Genomic DNA, 7008 nt, shown 5'->3' on the forward strand with positions numbered 1-7008 from the left:
TTTTTTTTTTACAATTAAGCAGAACACATAAATAAATAGCAAGTTCTTTAGGTTCATAGCCAATGCCAGGGCTGTAAGCAGGGCTCCAGGTAACTTAACATGTTGGCATAGGTGTGTGTCCCAGCATCAGTGCAGAGATATGTCACTCTGACAAATCATGACACACATGGCAAGGCTGGCTCTCAGATGTGCTCACGCGTAAGCAGGGGCCGAATGAGTCACTACTGGGTGATGAGTGAGTGAAGGGCCATTTAGAGAACAGACAGAATGTGAATCATCTGTGGGTGTCTTGGAAAAGGCAAAACACATTATATGAGGCTCTAATTTTGTGACTTGAAATTTGACCACTGCAGATGTTAAGTCTTTGAGCATTCACAGTAGAACACTGCAGTCTGCCCTAAGTGGAGATTGATTTTAGTCATCAGTTTTGCCCTGAGACTCAAACACCGGCATGCAGGATTTTAAATCAATCTTCTACTGGGTCCTAGATCCTTCTTCCTTGTGGAAAATGGAAAACCTGGGAGGTCTTGGCATACTGCAACAAATTTGGTAGATGAGGAATACTTAGACATAAAATTACATACAACATGCTGGTGTAGCCAGATTGGATGTAGAGTTTATCGCAAAATAAATTATGACTAATATATTTGTCTCAGTGATTCCAGTTACAGGTACAAACGGGAATTATGATCCATATTTTCTGGGTGTATATCTTGCCTCTCACCCCACCTTGAAGCACAGTTATTTATTTCTGTGTCTCAGTTATTCAGCATCCCTGGTGGCCCTGTAATCTCTGGAGAGCCTGTTATGGGCTCCAAAATACAGCAACAACCTCGTGTATTCTTCTCAGAAGTGTTTTGCTACCTGCTTAAGCAACTTTCCTGAAGTGCTTCAGCAACCTGTGTGCTGCAAACCATGTCACCCTCCTGGCTTCCTTTTGCCCCAGAATTGCTCTGCATTTGATTCTCAAATAGGAAGATGCTTGCTCACTGACTGAAAGTCTGTTTGGATGCTGGGTAACAGAGCTGCAGGGCTCAGGTGCCAAGTTCCAGTATCTGCTTGGTGCTATATGTGGACATTAGACCTAGCACCAGGACTCAGCACCTTTCTTTGCTAGGACATGGCTTCCTCATCTTTTCCCTGGTATCCACACACAAAATAAAAAGAGGCTTTATCTCCTGGTCATCTACTCACACCAGTTAGGGTGCAGTTTAACCTGACTATTAATTCACTAGTGAGGTGATGCTGCTGAGCTTACACCAACTTTTGAAAATCTGTACACTCACAAGACAAACAGCCTAATCAGCAGGAAACTAACAAACAAGGAAATGTAAATGGTCAATAAATATGAACAAAGCTCAGTATTTTTGGGGGGGAGGACTAGGGATTGAACTCAGGCCCTTACACTTGACAGACAAGCACTTATTCTACCGAGCTATCTCCCTGGCCCCTAAAAAGCTTAGTATTGTTAGTAATCACAGAAATGTATATCTGAGAAATTACACCACAGTTCTCTCTCACTCCATTTAGTAGTATGCACTACTACTGGTAGGAAAGTGAGTACCTGCAGCCATTGTGGGAAAACAATGGAGATTCCTCAAAAGGCAAAACCCATAAAACAAAACAGAGTCCCATAAAATCCAGTGGTGCCACTCCTGGATATAACCAGACAGAAGAAAATTAAGTCAGCCTCTGAAATGGATATCTGCATATCCATACTTATTGCAGTACAATTTAAAATAGCCAAGGTGTGGAATTAGCTTAGGTGTCTATCAATAGATAAATGGATAAAGAAAAGATGGTCTATACACACAGTATGTGTTATTAAGCCACAAAAGAGAATGAAATCCTCTCATTTATAGCAAATATGTACACATGAAGGACAATGTTTTAAACAAAAGAAGCTAGAAAAAGGACAAGTGTCACATATTTTTTTTCATATATATGGAAACTAAAACAAAAAGAACAAAGATGATCTAAGAGTTAAAGAGAGGCTGAGTGCCCCCCAGAAAGGAGCCTGGGAGCTTGAGGAACAAAGGCATGAACAGAAAGAGGAAGATGGGACATGCCAAAGCTTGACATGTGCATGTATGCAAATGCCACCGTGAAGCCCATTAATCTGTACAGTTAATGTGCATTCACAATATGATAAATAATTAAGAAAAATGAATAAAGAAAACAGTATAGAAAAATATAAGGGAGTATAATTAAGTACTTTGGATCCAAACCTTTGAGATCTTAGACTAACTATATTGTGTATGAATACAATTTGGAAAGAAAATGAAAATAATTGAATAAATTATTTTAAAATGTAACGTGAGTAACATCATTGGTTCTTTTTCTTTCATTTTTATGCAAAGATTTTCTTGGCAATAATCCAGGGAAAATTAACTTGGAGACATGCAATGAAGCTTATGCAAAGACTAATACAATAGTCCAAGCAAACAACGATAGAAATCATGCATCTGTGTTAGTAAAGATGCTAATATGTATTATTTACCACATAACAGATACCAGATTTAAACTTTCAGTGATAAAAAACACAAAACAAGTAATTCAGTCAAAATGCCTAAGATTGGATCCTAGTTGAATATATATTGTTTATGTGACTTTGAGTGAATGGTTTAATCTCTTAGTTCTCAGTTTTCTCCTCTGTGGAATGGAAGTAATACAGTAGCAGGATTATTGTGTAGGTTGTCATGATAACTGCATGAGTTTATATGAGAAAAGCGAAAAGAACAGCACCTTGCCATGACTCTATCTTATTCCTGTCACTGTGATCATTTCCCAAAGTCAGATAACTAATAGAGCTAGAATTTAATTTTCAGTTGTCAGTGCTCAAGATCTACTCTCTTGACTTCTGTGCTCCAGGAAAGAACATATTAGTGTGGGAACTAGAGATGAAACACAGCAAAGTGTAAGCAATAAGGGATGGGAGGTGTTTAGAAACATTTGCAGTTTCTTATTCAGGCACCTGTCTAGTAAATATATATATTTATTTTCAACTGGTGAGGTCAAGAGATTAGATTTTCCAAAGAAATAGATGGAAGGATTCAGTACTTTTGATCAAAGAATTATATTCTTCTAAGAAGTTAAAACTTTGTAGGAGAATGTAGCTTCACCTAGGGAGGAAGAAATTTTTTTACCATAATCCTGATGGAAAAGTAAATACTATACTTTTTGCTATTTTTTTATTTTATGAATTTCATCTTTCTGATTCTCAATTTCTTATGTAAAATTCCAACATTTTTGCATGTTTCTGATAGTGCCAGGTGATTAAGTGGACCTAGGATGGATTGATGTGATAATTTTACTTCTTTGGTTTTAAAAATAGCTTTAAGGGTAGTATATATATACTATATTTTGGTTTTTCTCAGTATTAAATTAACACTTTGATTATTAATCTGCTATAATAAGAGGCTGTAAAGTATCTCTTTACAAACATATCAGTTCTGTTTTATCAGATAATTTTCTGTGCTTTAGGTTGATATTATATCCTTGATTTTCTGAGAGTAGTGAGCTTCCTTTGGAAGAACTAATGTTTTACAGTAATGTTACTTTCTATATTTACCTTTGAAGTAGTTTATTGTCACTTGCATTAAATAATTTGTGAGTGAAAACCTTGTGACCAACTGTTCATGCTTCCTAAGAGCCTCTGATATTTTTGTCTAGTGCAATTCAAGTTGTGGAAGAAATTTTGATCTCAAATAGACTTTGATGGCCACAGGAAAATGACAAAAGAATTCACCTTGTAAAAGGTAAGGTACAAAAATGGATTTGTATGTTGGTTTGCATAGGAAACACTGCCAAGTAAGAAAAGAGCCTTGAACTTCCCTAATTTATGTTTCTATGAGTAAAATATTATAATGATATAGCAGAACTTGTGTAAAGTTCCCGGAAATTTGTTAATGTCCTTGCTGTCCATACAATTTGCAGCTATGTGGACTAATGCCTCAAAACATAATGCTGTTATTAATTATAAATTCAATAATTAAATAAAAGTACAACTGACTATTTGTAAAATCAACCATTTTTTTAAATGTTCTTGTCAAATGCATTATTTTCATAATAAATTCTTCCAGGTCTTTAACCATTACTGTTTTAAGTCTCTTGTCTTCCACAGATAGTTTTGGTTTTTACTCTGATGAATCCCTAATAGCACATCAATAGCAGCAGGCCAAAGTTCTTCCTCTGCTGCAGAGGGAAGGGGTGGTGAGACTGGCATGATGAGGCCAAGTACTCAGAGACACAAGGTCTGACAGTGTCATTTAAATAATTTTGAAAACATATCTCTGAACCAAGTGGGAATTTCACAGTGGAGAAAATGATAGGCTTTTGAGACAGCTAATCCATGATCAAGCAGAAAATAATTGCACAGGGTTGGGTGAGTTGATAAAAAACGGCTATAGATTTTTGTTTGATGTTATTAATTCTGGTATTTCAATATTCTATTTTCTGGATCTAAGGAATTCTTTTCTCTTTCCTCTTAAGCATTCTATGAATCATAACAACTTAATAAAATATACATTTGTAAACAAAACCAAAGCAAAATTTTTCTACTTGGCTGATCACTCCATAATTAAGTAGCACTTCTTTCTCCTTTCTTCTTCTTCATTTTTAGACAGGGTTTCACCACATATTTCAGGCTGGCCTTGAACTCACTCTAAAGCCCAGGCTGGCCTGGAACTCATGACAATCCTTGTGCCTCAGCTGCACAAGTGCTTGGATTACAGAAGTGTGCCACTATACCTAACCAAAGGCTATTATTAAATAGCTTTATTTTCATAACATTATAATTATTTACATAGGTTCAATAAGAATTTGTCATTTTAATATCACGCACAGAGTTGGAAAAATTATTTATTATTTATTTTTTTAATTCATTTTAATGAGAATGTTCTTATTTAACAAGGCTTTGACTAGAATATTGTATGTGAGGATACTGTACATAAAATCAGACATGATGAGACAGTTTGTTAAAAAATAATTTTATTGAGAAACAAATAGCAATGAGACAGTTTCAAAACCAATTACTAGCACAGTTTTAATAATTAATACATTGCATATTGTTGTCTTAGTGGTTATTCATTGTATAAGATGCAGGCATGATGTCCTGTCCACAAACACTGTTAGAATAAATCTCTCTATTCAGTGGTCTAAGAGAATACAACTGTGTATCAATCTTAACTATTTTGAACATATAGATACAAAATGTTCATTCATTTGTATCCTCCTTTTTGGTTTAGTTTTGTCAGAGAAGGGTATTCCATTGTCTTTTAAATATTGTAGGTGCCTGAATTCAGCAAAATATTAGAGATAATTTGAACAGACTACTATGGTTTTTAATGGAACCATTACATTCAAAGCTTGGGAAAACTGGTGTGGCACATGGCCTACAGAGTTCTTTTTTTTTTTAAAGATTTTTTTTAACATTTATTTAGTGTGTGTGTGTGTGTGTGTGTGTGTGTGTGTGTGTGTGGCCAGCTCAGCCCACTAGGGGGCGCGGCTGGCCGGCATGTGGTGCTGGAGGATCAAACCGCGGTCCCTGTGCTTTGCCAAGCTTGTTTCAAGTAGGTGCTTTAGACCACTAAGCCATCTCTCCAGCCCCCATACGGAGTTCTGAATCATATAGATGAATAAGGAAAGCTGCTTCCTAAAAAACTAAGAATCAGTATTATTTGGAAGACTGAAGAAAACAAGTATTTGCAAATGAAATCTAGTGTAACTGGCTTGACATCTTTTCTCAAAGGTTTAAAAAGTATAACTTGAGATTTCTGAAGAAACTGTCAGCAAAACCGCAGTTTTTAGTGGTCATTTTTTATTTTTGTTATACCTGACAAATCTAGCGACAGCATACTTATTTTGTGATGGATGGAGAATAATCTCCCATTGATTATATTTAAAAGAGGGGAAATGATAGCAAAAGTTTTGTATTTCAACAGTAAACTATAGCACATTTTTGTGGGTTATCAGATCCTTGTCCTATTTGTGGTTGTTGAGCCATTTTTTTTTGGCTACAAGTTACATGTTTTTGTTACCTACCTATAAGTTTGTCATTCTCCATTCATTTTTAATGCACAGGTGGTAAACTGTTACTAATTTTAAAATTCTGTACATGATCCATAAAAACTCTATACACTAGAGTTGCTAATTCTACTCCCTCTCTTCTATTTGGCTTCACTGAGAGCTAAAATTGATTTCCCACATTCTTCTTGGGAGTCTAGGTTGTTCCCTGCCTGGCCTTCCTCACCTGCATCTGAAGAGTCCTGGGAGCTGGTGCTAAGTCTCTGGGAAATCTGATCACTGCAGAAGAGGACTGGGAGACTGCGGCTGGAGCTGCTGCCCTGTGGGCCAGTCAGGAAGTTTATCAGAACTCCTACCTCTGCCACACTCAGGTGCCAGAAATAACCAGGACTGCCAAGAATCTTCCCAGAACACTCTGATTCCATGCCATCACCACAATCATTCTGACAACAAACTGAAAAGATTTCAGATTGCCATTGTCATCCTTAATCCACCATCAAAATACACGAAGGTCCAACATTTAGGCATCTTCTCAGATGGCTGTCTTGTGACCTCATAAATATGGTTAACAGCTTATTCCAGACATTAATTTTTTCCTTTTTTAAAAATAGGAATATAGCCAACTACTATATTGCTTGCACTATTCAGCAAATATTTCCTAATGTCAAGACTCAGCAGATAGTTCAGGTAGTTCTTCAATAATAGAAGAATGAAGAAATGAGAAATTTAATTTTTATTAGATAAAGTGGAGATATGACCCAGAATGTTTTTTTTTTTTATCCTACTCAGTACAACTAAACTCCATACAAGTTATTATTTACCTTTAGGTCTAGAACCTCACTTTCAGTTTAGAAAACTTGTAATTGAAAAACATTTTTTGTTTCTTTGAGATGTAAATACTTCTAAAAGTGTTTTGTGAGTTTCCTAACCCAAGTATTTAGTATGCAAAAAACCTAGGGTGTGTGTGTGTGTGTATATATATAT

Source organism: Octodon degus, unplaced genomic scaffold (genome assembly GCF_000260255.1).
Source record: "Octodon degus isolate 3935 unplaced genomic scaffold, OctDeg1.0 scaffold00040, whole genome shotgun sequence".
NCBI classification, from domain to species: domain Eukaryota; kingdom Metazoa; phylum Chordata; class Mammalia; order Rodentia; family Octodontidae; genus Octodon; species Octodon degus.